Source organism: Aythya marila, assembly GCF_965140915.1.
Source record: "Aythya marila genome assembly, contig: HAP1_HAP1_SCAFFOLD_450, whole genome shotgun sequence".
Taxonomy (NCBI): Eukaryota; Metazoa; Chordata; class Aves; order Anseriformes; family Anatidae; genus Aythya; species Aythya marila.
The window spans coordinates 1499-18320 of record NW_028137586.1 but is presented as its reverse complement, the minus strand read 5'-3'; the positions used below and the strand labels follow the sequence as shown (position 1 = coordinate 18320).

Below are 16822 nucleotides of genomic sequence, written 5' to 3'. Positions count from 1 at the left end.
CCGCAGAAAGTCAGACCAAAGATCTGTGATCTTAGCAGAATAGAACAAGTATAGAGTGATACTCGTGACTTGCACTGTAAGACAAGCAAATGCCTTGGAGTATAAAAATGCTAAATGGATTTCTTGTAAAAATTGGCCATATCCTTTGGACCGAGGTAAACACTTAGCATCCATGGGTCACAGGAGTCACGAGCCTTAACCAGGTATTGTGTGTAAACTCTGGAGCTAGCACTATGTGAAGAACTGCTTGCTTTACTTTGTGTGTGCTTGTGGGCAGGAGGAGTGAAAGTTGCTTCCTGCTAGCTTTTGATGCCCCCACCTTCTGTATGGAAAGAGAACGTGGGTGATCGATCTCTGTTCAACTTCTATGATGAGACATTGTCTTTTCCCTCATTGCTTTTTCACATGAAAAAGGTGTTTTCTTAGTCCTTTTCTACAGAAACTGTTCCAAAGATCTGTCGATCCCTGTTTCTCTTGGCTGAAACGGTTTTTATTCTACTGTGACCTTTTCAAGGTGAGCGAAAATAAAAGTTTGTGTAGCGTCCGAGATGCAAGTGAACCTTCAGTTTATGAGATAGCAAGGCTAACTTTGAGTTTTGATTAGATTGTGGATGGTTTTTGTTGCCTTTCCTAGGCCTTCTCCAAAAGCTTAAACAGGGAAGTTGCTGTTCAACGCTGATGAGCATTGAAGTGATGTTTTCGTAGGATTATGTGCACTACCAAGGCCTGATTTCCCCTTTTGTCTCTGCGTTGCTTCATGTTTATCTGCTGTGAATTGTACTTGCTATTTTGTTGCATAGTGGCTGCAAAGGAATCACAGGCTGGTTGAGGTTGAAAGGACCTCCAGAGGTCACGTGGTCCAACACCCCTTTTGTGTTCAAAGAACACAAAAATACACGCCACATTATAAAGTATGACCTTGCTTTAAAAAGCTGTTTTAACAGTCCTTCATTAAGTCTTATTAATCAAGTGTCCCCTAGTTCTTTTCTTACGCTTCCCACTATACCTCCTGATATTTTCCTTACCGTGGGAATTCCTGCTCTGGCAATTTCTGTAGGACACTTCTTGAATAGAAGTCCGGGCATATTAGTCACATGCCAAGTCATCTGTTCTACAGACAATTTCAAGAGTTAAAAGTGAAAACGTAGCTTATCCAAGAGCTCCTTGAGAACTCCTTAGTGAAATGCTGCCTGAGCCTTTTGACTTGTTACTTCAGTTTCTGTTTCAAAACTTGTTCTGTATCATTTCAGTTTGAGATGGATTCTTTGACATCCGTGCCAAGAAAAAAACCTCTCCTCTGTAGGAGCCCTTAAACGTACACAGAGCAGAGAGAGAGCAGCTATTGTGCAAGCTGTTGCTGAGGCTGGTTTTGGCTTCCTGTATTGTTCGCACATTCCCAGGTTGTTTTGCAATCTTTTCTCTTTTCAGTAGTTATGTAATTAAACTTTTTCAAAGGATGCCTTCCTTTTTTTGCAGTAGCCTCCCACTCCCTGAGATGTAGCTGTCCTTGTATTCTTTTGCTCTTTGTCAAGTCTTCTTGATACAGGTTGTATACTTGTTTGTCCCCTACGACATGGATGATCTTACTGAATCTCTGTGATGCCTTGAAAAGGGCTATGCTCGGGGACCGTGGCAGCATTTTGGTATCTGATACAAATTTTCCTGTTGTGGCATACAGTAAACTTCTTTGATATGTCTCTTAAGACCGTACCTGTTTTTCTGCTTTGAGTAAGGAGTTGAAAGTTGAAAGGTTAGTGTTCATTTCCTTCCACCTTTGTCTGCATGTCTTGTGGGTGTGTGTGTGTGTGTGTTTTGGCAGGCCCTACAGTAGAGCAGCAGGGTGGAATGTCTCGAGCCGGTAGCAGGACGCTGGCAGCTCTGCAGCCTGAGCAGGTGAGAGAACAGTATGTTCTCGCTCTTTAAGGCTGTGAACATGTGGCAAGTTTTAAAATACAGGTTTATAACACAAATGGGTCCTGGAAAAAATCAGCTGGCTCCAAGTATTCAGGGCATCAAGCCAGTGAGAAGATGTGTCAGTAGGAATGAGCTGAAGTGAGCCAGATGTCAAACACCATGGAGTTCGTGTAAGAATGCAGTTCAGACACTTTTCTCTTTCAGAGAGCAGAGATTTATTTATTTTTTTTTATCATCTCGGTGACTTACTAACTGATCAGTGAGAAGAAATTCTCTTGGCAAACAAAAAGGACTTAGAAGAAGCTGAAAATAAAGGTAATATTACGGAACATATTTCATGGAACACCTGTTGTCATGAGCTTTTCTGGGCCTCAAAGGAAAGGAGCAGAACAAGAGTAGTCTGTCACCTGCAATTGGATATTATGGCCGTCACAGATTAGGGAACCCAGGACTTTGAGAGCTTGTCAGTGTAAGCAGCTGCAGCTTCCGTAAGAGCTGTCTCTATCAGAGAAGATGGAGAGAGAGGCCTTTGAAAGCAGCAACCCACAGCATTGTTTAAAAAACTAAAAATAGAACAGTGTTTTCTTTTGCCAAAGGAGGCTCACTTTAGAAATTAAATCTAGCAAGGATCTTCCCTGTTATCATCATGCATGAAATAGCATGAATATTCTCCTGGGCTGGTTAACGTAATGTTTGGCCCCTGTGGGGAAGGTTGTTACTTAAAAATGATGCTTTCCAGAAAGAACCACCTTACCTTCTGACTGAGGAAAGTACAGTTCAGGCAGCACAGACTAAATCCATTCTTTTGTGTAAGAGTGGTGCGTGAGGAAGCTGGTCTTGGGTTAGAAAATGTGTGGAACTGGCGCATCACAAATTGTGAAGTTCAGTAAAAGGCATACGGCAACCATTTTGTACTGAGGAGAATGCCTGGAGGGACATTTCTGAGTAAACTTCCTACCTGAACGTGTTCAGACTAGAAAACTCCGGCAGCTCTTGCCCAATCTGAAATGCTATGCGTTCCTTTGCTCTTTGGGATTTCTATCTGTGAAATAGAAAGAGGCAATTACTGCGCAAACCTTCCAGGAATATTGCAAGGGTAGAAATTGGTAAGAAATTCAGGTACACGGTTGTGTAACGGTACTAGAAATAGGACAAACTTTGTCTTTGCGGATGTTACTTCATATACAAATCATTCATATCGTATTAGGTGTATATGTGATGGTAGGTGAAAGCGTTGTCAAATTGGAGCAGTTTGATTGTAGCTACTAAACTTAATGCTTTACATTGTTCATCTTAGGTAGGTTTCTTGCTGCGGCGTGGGAAACAGCGGCTTTTTTTCCTGGTTTGACCATTAGGTCACTTTCTTGAAACTAGCCAGATAAATCTATCTTGAGCGCAATTTTTTCTTTCTTCTAGGAAGATTGGCACTTCCTTTGTTGAAACGTCTCAGTCTGTCTACATCAAAGCTGAACAGCTTGGCTGTTGGGCTCTGTCAGATTGCAGCATCTTCACAGGACAGCGTCGGCAGCATAGTTCAGAGAGCACGCATAGCAAAAGATCTAGAGTTGGAGCAGGTGACAGTGCCTGTTGGGGTCTTTCTTGCGATTTTTTTGAGTCCCGTCCAGACTGACTGTCTTCCACAGGTATGTGAGGAGGGCAGAGAGATCTTTGATAACAAAAGTGTATTTCTACTGGTGAGTTATTGGAAGGCTGCAAGAAGTCTTGCCTCAAAAGACTTCTGCTTGTATTCTTCTGAAATGAATTCTGCTGTCATCCCATTTTTTTTTTTTCTACAGAAAACTACAGTCTTCCTGGGACTTGCTTCTGCAATGCTGAGAGTTATTCAGCGTTGGTTTTTGATACCCAACGTAGAGAAGGAGTTAGCTTACATTCAGGTGGTGCAATTTCTGCCTGTGTCTTATCACATAGCTTCCCTGCTTAACTTGCAACTTACAAGGCTCCTACCAATGAGCACTTTTCTGTCCATGCTGACTACAGCTGAATTGCAGGCTACGATTAAACATCAAATGTTTAATATAGGTCGTTAATAACAAACTGCAACTGTTAAGAATATATGCTGAAAAAGATCAGCACGAAGTAGAAGTTCTAGGCTCTGAGTGGTCTGTCCCATACTGATACTGCATGTTTGCACTGAGGCAGAATGATATCTTTCCACAAGCGTGTAAAAGCTAAGTCTAGGCTCTTACTGCCGGTATCTTTAGCAAGACTGATTGAGCATTTCTCTAACATATGAGCAAGTATTTGAGGAGCAAGGGATGGGTATGGGCACTTAAAAAGAGACTCCTCGTTTCATACTGAAGGGGAGTCTGCTCTAGGCAAAGTTCATGTGAAAGGAAAAGGCAGTAGTCTCCCTTTCTGCCATTATTGCTTCCTTGCTGCTCGCTCTGTTCTTCACAGAAAACCAGTATGTTTCCTTGCCAAATTCTAGTCTGCCTTCCTAGACTCCAGCCTTTGCCTCCTGGGTGTCTTGCCTTGCCTAGCCAAACTCTCCCATTCTCCTCTTCTTTATCTCATTTGTTTTATCAGGCTGATTCTTACTGGCTTCCCACCCTCAACCCCCCCCCCCCCCCCCCCCCAACCTTTCTTTTTTTTTTTTTTCTTTTTTTACAGACTTAGGATGACTTGTCTTGTTACTTTTCTTCCTGCCAGCCCCCATCCTCAAGTTCTCCGATGTAACTTCAGAGGATCATCTTTGATACCTCTGCATCTGAATAATATGGTTTCTCTCCCATGCTGTAGCTGATAGTAGGATGGACTCTGAGTGCAGAGGAGAGGTTGCTTCCTCCATAGTTTACTATTGCATCTCATACTGGTTTGGGTAAGCAATTACCGAGGAAATTTGACTTCTCCATGGAGTAGTGTGTGCCTGATAGCTAGCTGGAGATAGCATACACGGAATTGAGTCAGTGCTCAGAGTTCAGTCTTGAGTTGCAGTAAAGGTGAAACAATTGCAGACTAACAGTTTACCTTCTAGTGAGCTGCGAAGCGAGTGCGGAGTTCCGATCCGCGGTTCCGTATTCTCCGTGAGGGGAGCAGCCGGAGACGAACGAAGTGCGTGACAGACCAAAAAGAAGTGCTGTTTTCACCAAGTTTTGATTGGTGGTGCCCAATATGTGGGCCTGGCAGTGTATCTTGTGATCCTATTTTTGCTCTTAAATGCTTTGAGTGTGACAAGAAAAAAGGCGGGAGCGTTATCTAAGTAACTAACAGTTTAGAAGTGTTGGTGTATTTGCTGTGGCGTTTGGTCAGTTTGCCAAGTACTGGAGAGGTGGAGGGGGCTGACTGATTATCAAAGCGGTAGAACGGAGAGAGTCCTTTCTGTGGTGGTTTGGGCTTGAGCCCTGGCAATTTGGTAAGAAGGGGGAGAGTGAATTTATTTAGGTGTCAATGCCTTTTTAAATGGTATTTATTGACGGATACACAGGAGTGATTCCTTGTTTTGTATGGGCTTATTAACAAAGTGCATGAGAAAACTTGGCATTTGGCTCGAAATTCGGTCCTGTTGAAATGTAAATTTTGTGGAAAAGGTGGTGATGTTTGTCTAGAAGATGAAAGGCTGAGTGCTTCAGCTCTTTTCCTGAAGTTCCATGGATTTATGATTGGAACATGGAACGGGGCTCCTTAATAACCTGAAATAGTAAAGTTTGTATGCGGGAAGAGGCATTTAATCCCAGAGAACTGGGACATTTGGGAAGAAGATTAGGAAAAGATAGTAAAAACCCACAGTAAAAAGGTTTGCGTGGAAATTGAAACAAAGGACAGTAACTAATAAGGAATAGTAATAAATAAATAAAAGGGAATGGAAAATCAAAGGAATGAGTAATATCCAAAACAAAGATGTTTTAAAGAAAGCCTCCTTGGGTGCACGCTGGCACATTCAAAGGATATTGTTAGAACTGGGAGCGCAGAAAGGAAGAGGACTTTCACTAAGTATTGCAATCAGTGGTGGCCACTATATAAGCTAAATGGCCACTTTATGGATCAGTCGACTATAACACTATCTGGCAATTCATGTTTTGGAGGAGAGAAGGAAAATAGGATGAAGTGTAGTATACTGATACGTTGTTTCAGCATCTTGGAGAGAAAAGGAGTGGAATTAATTGGCTCTTGACTGAGCCTTTGGTGTTGGCGTGAGAAAAGTACAGGCTGGAGAAAAATAAAGGAAGCGTTAAAAGAGTTGTCCCCGGTGTTAAAGGTGTGGCATGTAGTATTTAACAGAGCCATTTGAAGTTGAATGAGCAGGGAAGGAGGATGTAGGAATGTTAATAGTTCTGCCTCAGCAGGAAGCTGTGTGGTTTTTTTTTTTTTTTGAAATAGCAAAACAAATTACACAACGTTGCTTAACTTGTCAGAAGATAAATAAGAAAGTGTTTTGACAAGCAGCCACGGGAGGGAGAAAAACAGCTTACAGGCCTTTTGAGAAAGTACAAGTTGATTTCACTGAATTGCCCAAGGTAGGGAGGATAAAATATCTATGGGAAATAGCAGATCATTTAACACAATGGGTAGAAGCTTATCCCGTAGCTCGAGCTATGGCACAAATGGTGGTAAAAGCTCTATTAGAACACCTGATACCTAAATATGGGATAATCCAGTACATTGATTTTGATCAGGGCACACACTTTGCTTCTAAAATAATAAAATTATTATGTCAATCATTAGGTATTCAGTGGGAATACCATACTCCGTGGCACCCACAAAGCTCAGGGAAAGTAGAAAGATTGAATCAAACACTAAAACAACACTTGGCTAAATTAATGATCGAGACACAAATGCCCTGGATGAAATGCTTACCATTGGCACTTTTAAACATAAGAACTAAACCACACAGTGAGAGCGGATTATCGCCATATGAAATGTTATATGGTATGCCTTATTCTCAAGGGATGCCTCTAGGAAAAATGTAGTTGAGGAGCGTAGCATCCAGAAATACGTAATTACCGTTGGAAGGAGGTTACAAGAGCTAAGAGAAATTGGAATGATGGCTCAAACACCACCTTTAGGATTTGCTATTCATAAGATACAACCAGGAGACAAGGTCTTAATAAAAACCTGGAGGGAAGAATCATTGAGCCCCCGATGGGAGGGACTGTAAGTAGTAAGTTTTACTTACTACTGAAACAGCTGTGAGAACAGCGGAAAGGGGTTGGATCCACAGATCCAGAATAAAAGGACCAGTAACTACCGAAACCTGGAGGGTTGAGTCCACTCCTGGGGAACTGAAACTAAAGCTAAAGAAGAACTCATATTCTGGCAATGAGGCTCTGCATGAATTAAGGACGCCAAATAAAGGGGACAAGCCTAAAGGGAGGAAAGGGAGAAGGCAAGACCGGGGCAGGACCCTCCACTGCAGTGTGTATGGTCTACCGAGGGAGGCGATGGGTATTGACTGCCGAGTGAGAGGGCCTCGACCGGACTTCTCCCACACTAAGGTGAGGTTGTCCCGAGAAAATAACGTAAGAACTTTTCTTTTTAAACCCATATAAAATTGTGATTCGTTTTCCAGGAGCTGGATCACCCCGGCAGGCTGAACGGTATCACAAGCCCAAATTGACCCTGAAAGTGGGCCCAACCCCTTGATTGAAGGCGTCTTGCCTATTATGATCCAGCTACATGGGCAGAAGACGGATCCTGGGGCTATAGGACCCCAATATATATGCTTAATAGAATAACTAGGTTACAAGCTGTAATGGAAATAGTTGTAAATAAAACCGGAGGTGCACTTGGCTTAATTGCAAAGCAAAATACCAAGATAAGGACTACTTATCTACTTATGTATCAAAATCGCTTAGCTTTGGATTATTTACTAGCACAAGAAGAAGTCTGTGGAAAATCTAACCTTAGTAATTGCTGTTTAGAGATTAATGATGAAGGTGTTTCTTCCTAGTAGCTGGTAGAATGCTACGTTTTGGTTTAGGATGAGAAGAGCGCTGATAACATGCTGATGTTTTAATTGTTGCAGAGCCATGCTTACACCAAGCCAAGGATGTTTCAGCTTCTCACTGTCCTGCCAGCGAGCAGGCTGGGGGTGCAGCAAGAGCTGGGAGGAGGGCTGGACTGCTCAGGGTTAGGCTGGGCATCAGACAGCTGGGCATCAGCGGTGGTGAGCAATTGCATTGTGCATCACTTGTTTCATACACATGAGTAGTAGTAGAACTATCATCATTATTGTCATTGTCATTATTATTATTTATGATTATTTATTATTATTTTCTTGTCTTTATCTCACCTCACAGGCTTCACTTTCCCATTTCTCTCTCCCATCCCAGAGAGGGAGGGGGTGAGGTGAGTGAATGGCCGTGTGGTGTTTAGCTGCCAGCTGGGTTAAACCACAACAGAAAGAAAAGCTGTAAATGAACTTGTAAAAGAAATGAAGAAGATTGCACACGTCCCAGTTCAAACTTGGAATGGAATCGATCTAAGAAGATTATGGGAGGGGGCTTTATGGGCAGTGATTGTTTTGCTAAAATGAGGATGGTTGTATTGGGGATATGTGGAGAATTGTTAATAATTCCATGTTTAATACCTTCTATTACCAGGCTGATACACTCCAGTTATACAAGGAATGCAAATATCTGCAGTACCTGTTGTGGGAATAGGAATGTTGTTTTTGCAGAGTTACGTTGTTTAGAGGGCAGGAATGTGGTACTGAGATATGCTTACAGTGATAAGAAAGCTTAGCAGGCGACCTTGTAAAATGCAGACAACCAGACTTCTTAGGACAATTAGGTGAAAATCACGGTGTCAAGTCAGACAAGCGAAGAAACATTACCTCTCCAAGCAGTAAAAATGTCAAAAGAAATTTGAAATTTAACAGGCCGGCAAGTGAAGGCCATGCATTGTTTGTGAAGCATCGGATAGATGGTGAACCTGGATTACCCAGTCAGTGGGGAAACAGGGGAGGGTCCTGTCATCAAAAAGTATATAAACTGTGTTTTGGAACTAGTAGGTGTGCTCTCCTGCTTGTGGGGCGCCCGCCATTGCAATCGCGAACAAATTACTTCTTCACTGAGATCCTCGCCTGAGCCTAAGTTACTGGCTACGGAGTTTCTCACACTGTTGACCCAGAACCAGGGAGAAGAGAAAACCCATTGCCTGACGATAATAAAAAGAAAAGAATATCCAAAATTGATACCAATTTGGCAAGTATTGACTCGATTGGAAAGGAAAACACGAATCAATACCATGAAAAAGGAGATGGGGGACTGTGAAATATGTTCATCTGATTCGTGTCAATATGGAACAATGCTAGGGCCTCATAATGAAATGTGACCTTCTGTCTTACATCCCCTTGTATAAATAACCACAAGTCCAAGAGAAACAGAGTGGTTAGTGTATATAGTTCTTGTATCTTGCAAAAGAATGGTCTAGCAGTTCGTGTTGATAGAGGGTTTGAAGGGTAAACCTTGAGACTTGGGTCTGGGAGATAAGAGAATAGGGGGGAGTTTTTTGAGATAACTGCTGACTATTGCATGAGACACGACTTTCTGGCATCTGGCCCAGAGACTACTAAATAAGGGGAGGGTGGGGGGGAAGCTGAAGAACGACCGAAGGACAAAACTTGTGAGGAAGACTACGAGCCTTCAGTATGAGCGACCCTCAGAGGGACCACTGGAGACTGATACGCATGCATCCGTGGGATGGTTCGGGTTCTGGGAAACTAATTATAATACCCCTGCCTTTTCCAAAAGTGGTGATGAATATGTATTAGCCTAGGAGCATAAAAACCAGTCGCCTGATGTAACCGGTGTGCGTCTTCGTGGAGCAGAGACTCCCAGCGCACCCAGTGCTGTTTGCTTACCTCTGTTCCTTTAATAAATTGTAAACTTTGATTGTAACCCTATTCGGGACTCAGTCATTTATAACAATATACAATAGCATGTTTGTCTCTAGTACTTACAAGGCAAAGTTCTGAGATCATATTTCACAGACTGCTTCTTACAGATTTCAAGAAATCCAATTGTTCTGAAGTACAGCCGTGCTCTATTACTATCTAAAGGGAACAAACTGTTTTCAAACCCATTACAGATTGGATGTTTTTTATTTATTTAAATAAGCTTGTCTCTGCAGCTTTCCTTCGTGATGCTGATCTTCGGAGAGGCAGATTGTTAACAAGATACAATCAAATTGCATTTTAATGTCTAGTTTTGTATGTTAAAGACACACAGTATCTGGGTACAGCAAGGTTCCACTAAATGACAAGGATCTTTCTGAAGTCTTCCTTATTTTTTCAGTATTCTTTTCAAATTGTGGACAGCAGGATGAGGTAGAATATCAAACACGGTGACTGTTTTTTACCCAGAGGACACTAGTAGAGAAAAGGAGTTGGTCTGAGTTGACCTTGACATGCTTAAGGGGTTGGTACATGAGAACCTCGTGAAGTTCAAGAAGGCTAAGTGCAAGGTTCACCACCGTCATCAAGGCACTCCCAAGAATGAATGCAGGCTGGTTGATGAGTGGATTGGGAGCAGCCCTGCAGAGAAGGACTTGGGAGTGTTGATGGATGAAAAGCTCTACATGAGCCAGCGATGTGCAGTTGCAAACCAGAAAGCCAGCCGTATCGTGAGCCACATCAAAAGTATGACCAGAAGGTCCAGGGAGGTGATTCTCGCTCTCTACTCCACTCCTGTGAGGCCCCACCTGCAGTGCTGCATTCAGCTCTGGGGACTCCAACATAAGAAATAAATGTGTTAGAGCAGGTCCAGAGCAGGGCCACGAAGTTGATGAGGGCTGGAGGACCTCTCCTATGAAGACAGGCTGAGAGAACTGGGGTTGCTTAGCCTAGAGAAGAGGGGGCTCTGAGGAGACCTTATAGTGGCCCTCTAGTACCTGAAGCAGGCTTCGGGTAAGCTGGGGAGGGACTTTTTGTCAGGGAGTGTAATGACAGGACAAGGAGTAATGGCTTTAAACTAAAAGGGTAGATGTAGATTAGAATAAAGGAAGAAATTCTTTACTATGGGTGGTGAGGCACTGGAACAGGCTGCTTGGGGAAGTTGTGAATGCCCCATCCCTGGAAGTATTTAAGGCCAAGTTGGATGGGGCTTTGAGCAATCTGGTCTAGTGGGAGGTGTCATAGAATCATAGAATGATTTGTGCTGGAAGGGAACTTGAAGGTCATCTACTCCCCCCTGCCATAGGCAAGGACACCTTCTGGTTATAAACGTAAAATCAGCGTGATAAAACAAAAGGCTTCTGTATAAGAGAGCACAAGTAAAATGTTCGTCGTAGGAAGAGCTCATTAGCTACTTCCAGCCAGAATGATTAGGGATAAGAGTTCTTGCATCTGAAATAGTTTTATACAACTAGCGAATTTGTGCCAGAGCCTATGTTCAGGGTTTCCTTTGACTTACTGCAGTCTCCCTTTGCCAGTAGTACCCTGAAGCTCAAGTTTGTTTCTGAAACGTTAAGATACTTCATTTCTGGAGTTACACGTTCTGACTCGGAAAAAATTCTTGGTGCTGTATATTAATATTGAGTAAGTCAGCAGAATGCAAAATCCTGTTCTTACTCTATTTTGCAGATGTTATTCTCCCAGAGGAGTCAGATCACTTTGTTGTTGTTGTTGTTGTTGTTGTTGTTTTAATTCCCTTCTGACAGGTGTCTTCTTTGGCCATAGCTAGCGGAAATGGCTTGCTAATAAAAGGAGGGAAAGAGGCAGCATACAGCAATCAAATCCTTCATCATCTGACTCAAGAAGCACTCTCCATTCATGGAGTCAAAGATGCAGTGCAAGTAGTAAGTGTCTAGAATTAAAGCAACAACTTTTGTGCTGTAGCATGTAGAAAAAGCACAGGCAGAGCTTGAGAATTCAGGCCATTGACTATTTGTGTCACAACTTTCACGTGTGAATACAAGCAAGGAAGTGGAAGATGTCTGCCATTTGGAGAAGCTGGTAGATCTAATCATTCCACATGGGTCATCCCAGCTAGTCAGGAATATCCAGAAAGCTGCTAAGGGAATTCCAGTGATGGGACACGGTGAATGGATCTGTCATGTGTATGTGGACACAGATGCCAGCGTGGAGAAGGCCACATGAATAAGTAAGCTGTGAGAGGGTGACTTGGATACCATGAGTGTAACTGAACTACACATTTGGAATATGTGGTATGGTTATATTATTATTATTATTATTATTATTATTATTATTATTATTATTATTATTATTATTATTATTATTATTATTATTATTATTATTATTATTATTATTATTATTATTATATATTATTATATTATATTAATATATATATTAATATATTATTATAACCATACGTAATAATAATTCACATGCTCTTCAAATTCTTTGTCATAAATGTTACGTAACCAATTGTTTACTCCTAAACCTCAGTCAGAGGCTCGAAGTGTGAATATACTGCTGCCTGTGATGCTCGGGAAACACTCCTAATTCACTGAGACCTGCTGAGAACCCCGTTGTTTGATCAGATCATAGACACGTTGAGAGTAGAACAGGTTAGTCATTTATACTTGTGTTGGCTTTTGTTTTGTTTTATTTACTTGTTGTTCATTTTAGGAGCCCTTGGTCTTGCTGACATAGCCCTATGTAGTTTTATGATAACATAACACTTACGTTACCCACATGTCTCTTTGTACACCTTTGTACTCTTTTCGGAGAGCTTTCTTGGCTTCTCCATGCAACCCCAAGCTTTTCCATAGAAACGATCTGCAAGCAGCTTCTTTGGGGTGGCTGCATGCCATTGCTGGGATACAACTACTTCCTTTTACATAGAAAAAAATCATTCTCTGCCTTGGAAGAGCATTTCCCCAACCCTTTCTCTACTACTCTTAATTCTGACTTACTGGCTGGCAACCTCCCGGACCCAAATACTATTCTGATTAAATCTATTAACTTACCTTCTTACCTCAGTCGTTTCCCATTTTATGTTTCTCCTCCTCTAATCTGCTTCATCCACATATTTTGAACATTTTGTCTCACTTGCCTTTATTCCCACCCATTTTCCCGCCCATTATTTCCCCCTCCCACTGTTCCACAGGAACAGTGAAAGGCCACTGTCCTACATAATTGCTTTGACATGCGTAATGTTTTGTAGCAGAGATGCATCACGAGAGAAATATTTGTGAAGTACTTAAATTACACTCAAAACATGGATTTTTCACGTAGCATTTCCATTTGGCAAATAGTGTATACAAGCAGTGATTGATGCAGGAAAACATGGTAAAATAGGTCATGTTCTGATAATGTTAAAGTCATATTAAGAGAAGCTTGCCAGATAGCTAGTCAGGAGCAAGTCCTCACTCGCTTGTGTTTTCTTTTTGTCTTTTTTTTTTTTTAATGTCTGGTTTGGTTGTGTTTTGTTTTGTGTTTTTTTTTTTTTTCATAGAATACCCTGAGTTGCAAAGGACCCATGAGGACTACCAAGTTCAACCCCTAGCTCCACACAGGACCACCCAGAAATCAGACCATGCATCTTGGAGCGTTGCCCAAACACTTCTTGAATTCCAGCAGGCTCAGTGCTGTGACCACTGTCCTGGGAGCCTGTTCCAGTGCCCTGCCACCTCTTGGTGCAGAACCTTTCTCTAACGTCCAGCCTGACCCTCCCCTGTCACAGCTCTATGCCATTCCCTTGGGTCCTGTCGCTGTCACCTGAGAGAAGAGATCAGCACCTGCTCCTCCACTCCTCCCTCTCATTGTTAAGGTGTCTTAGCTGCTACGATTAAACTCAGAGATTGACGATGCATTAGATCTTCTTCATCAGGATCGTAAAATAACTGAAAGTCCTTGCCTTGTTTTGGGCCCAGTAACTCTTTTGTGTCTGAAACATACACTTTGGAGAGGGCTGGTGTCAGTTTACAAAAGAAAGGGATAAAAACAGGTAAAGTCTTTTGTAGGGGAGACTTGCAAACCTGGAAATATCTGCCTTCCTCAAAACTCCCCTCCCCTCATTTTATATTGCTGACTTTGACATTATATGGCATAGGCTATCCCTTTGGTTAAGTTTGAATCGGTTGTGGGTATGTGCTCTCCTAACTTTTAGCAGACCCTCGACCTTCTCACTGTGGGGGGAGAAGAGAAAGCCTTGGAACTGTGTGAGCACTGTTTAGCAACAGCCAAAACAGTGGTTTGTTTAAGGCAAAAATCCAAAATGTAGCAGTATAGGGACTGCTATGAAAAAAATTAGCTCTATCCTAGCTATACCCAGAACAACAAGCTGCACTTTTCACCTGTTACGCACTGGTACAATCTACAGCACAAAATACTTCTGGTATTGCAGGTGAAGATTCATGCTGGCCCAAAGTTTGCCTCTTACTTGATGTTCAACCCCTCAGAAGTGAAATCTCTCCACGACGAATATGGGGATCTGGAGAGCTGCATTGAGGTTGTGGACAGTGTACAAGAGGGTGTCGAACATATCCACAAGTATGGAAGTTCTCACCTGGATGTTACCGTCACGGAGAATGGTTTGTGACCAATCTGTTCCCTTAAGCTTCTGCTTTGGTTTCACTGTGGGATCTTGTTATTAGCATAACTACTTACATTGCAGTAGTTTCTCTTATCTTGGTTCTGTAGTGAGCATAATCAGCTGGAACCCTATGAGCTAAATCTATCTGTAGTTGTGTTTAATTCAAGGAAAACATGTTGTGTGCCCTTATTCCAGGAGGTGAAGGCATGTGTTTGAGCAACTGGCCAACGACAAGTCAACGCATGCTCTTGTCAGGCAGATTGCTTTGTGTTCCTGTATTGTACAGACTTACCACATCAGACAGTTTTGCAGAAACATCTCCTGAATCCTGGAGATGTCTTTAGGCCTCCGAAGGAGGAAGAGGTGAGCTTCTATAGAGGGAATATGGGCTGTAGGAAAGATCAGACTATATACGTTTTGTCTTCCCAGGTTGCTTTTAAGCCTTGCAAACAAGGACCACAAGTGTTTTTCTCCATCTCTCCCAGTCCTTTATTTCCCAGTTCCGCATCTGTAGCGTAAAAGCTGCATGTATCTCAGTTCCCAGTTTCTTGCTCCATTGATGCCGCGAACTTCTGTTCCTATGCGCCACTCTGTGCTTCTTCCACTCCTCTGCATGTGGTTTGAACACTCTGCCACTTCAAAACGTAGCTAGAACTGCTCCCAGCCAAAGGATGACTCTCCATACAAGGCTAAAACTTCTGAGAGTCAGCTACAGTAAGGTCATTTTGATTTGTGGCTCATCAGTGTGAGATTCAAGCAGGCATCTGTTTCTGTACCTTCTGCAGAAATTAAACGAGTAGCACCGAAAGGCATGCATTTGATACTGTAAGCCACTACCTGGTGCACTAGTGATTTACTTGGGTGTGTACTGGAGATAGAGTTCATCTTTAGCATTCGTCCCATTGCTCTGGGCAACTGACTTGCAGCTTACAGCCTTACAGAGAAAGGCATCCTTCAGAGTACTAAGGCTCGTACAACTCTGCTTGAGGTTGCTCCAGTCTCGCATGTTCTGTGTTGAACTGGGTTAGTTAGCTGACTTCATGTGGTGTTTCTGCATTCTCTTTCCCAAATACTGTTTTCAGTATAAACTTAATATAGGACTTTCCATTAATTTCCATTAATTCCATTATGATAGGACTTTCCATGTTCTTTATAGAACAGTTCCATGTATCCATTGAGATAATGTAGAGCTGAACATGTAGTTTAACTGTCTGACTGCAAAATGTAGCTCGGGGCTGCTGTCACTTTTTCCCAGTCATACAACTATCCCTGTTTGCGAGGTCTAGGCTGTAGTAAGAATTAGACATCTTTTCACTTCTTGTCTTTGCAAGCTTCTTGTAATATTTACAGTTGTGTCTATGTGATAAACATATTACAAAGAAGGTGTGTATGAACATGCTTTAATCCAGGCTGTTAAATACTGTCTGATAATGTTGCAGGTGAAAGTTCTGTTCTTGTATCTCTTCACGGTATGAGGCTGTGCCTATTGGACTGCATGATCACTCTGTACTGTATCCTATTTTCTTCTCTGCCTCTTTTTCAGAGAAAACAGTGGAGTTCTTCCTCCAGCATGTGGACAGTGCTTGGAATGCCAGTAACCGATTCTCTGATGGATAGAGATTTGTACTCTGTATGTGCCTGTGGTGTGCAGGCAGCTAAGCACCACAAAGCCGTTTGCTCCCTCAGCAGTGTGGGAGGAAGGAAAGACTGGAACAAAACTGAGTATCAGTTACCTAAGTAAACAGGTGCACATACTAGGAAGTGCAGAAGACAAGGGAAACATTAATTCCTGAGGTAGAAACTACTAGAAATCGCTGTAGCAGGCTTGAACATGCAGTGCTCTGTGTGTTAAAAAATTGTGTTTAGGGTTTTATAAGATCACGCAATAGTCTGTTTAAGAAGAGGAAAAAGAAAAACAAAAAAGGATATAAGAATGGAATCCTGACTAATTTAGTTCTTATTGTTCAAAGGGTAAACCCTCAAACAAATGTACGATGTATGTAAGACACACGTAGCTTTCTGGCTTCTTTCTCTCTAAAAGTGAAGCTGAAACTGACAGAAGTATAAACATTCCAATTTAGAATAAAGCTCCTCTGATCAGAACAGGTAAAAATAACTTCTGACACTTGGGGAGGAGTGAAGGAAGGGAGGTGAATGACTGCTTCTACATAAAGATGCAGGGCTATATAGTACAAAGTTGAATATCTTCTGAGGATCAACTACCTTTACCTTGTGTGTTTTCTACAGGTGATGAAGTTGGAATTAGTACTTCTCGTATCCATGCACGCGAACCAGTGGGAATTGAAGGACTCTGAACTACAAAGTGGTTACTGACAGGGGACAATCATGTTGTTTCTGACTTCTCAGAGCACGGGAGCATGAAGTAGCCCCATGAGAGCCTACCTCTCCCTCAGAGAAATACCGAGTACATTGAGAAAACTCATCAATAA

The 16822-nt window shown here is 42.2% G+C and overlaps 1 pseudogene across 1 annotated transcript in view; it reads left to right on the top strand.

Moving 5' to 3' along the window:
- Positions 1-16822, top strand: part of LOC309890705 (delta-1-pyrroline-5-carboxylate synthase-like) — a 27581-nt pseudogene extending 10759 nt beyond the window's left edge. The window contains exons 5-13 of the transcript in view: positions 1820-1893; positions 2121-2229; positions 3331-3557; positions 11533-11670; positions 11780-11975; positions 12281-12402; positions 14184-14370; positions 15916-16002; positions 16620-16822. The product of the transcript in view is annotated as a delta-1-pyrroline-5-carboxylate synthase-like (transcript). The remainder of the gene's footprint in view (positions 1-1819; positions 1894-2120; positions 2230-3330; positions 3558-11532; positions 11671-11779; positions 11976-12280; positions 12403-14183; positions 14371-15915; positions 16003-16619) is intronic.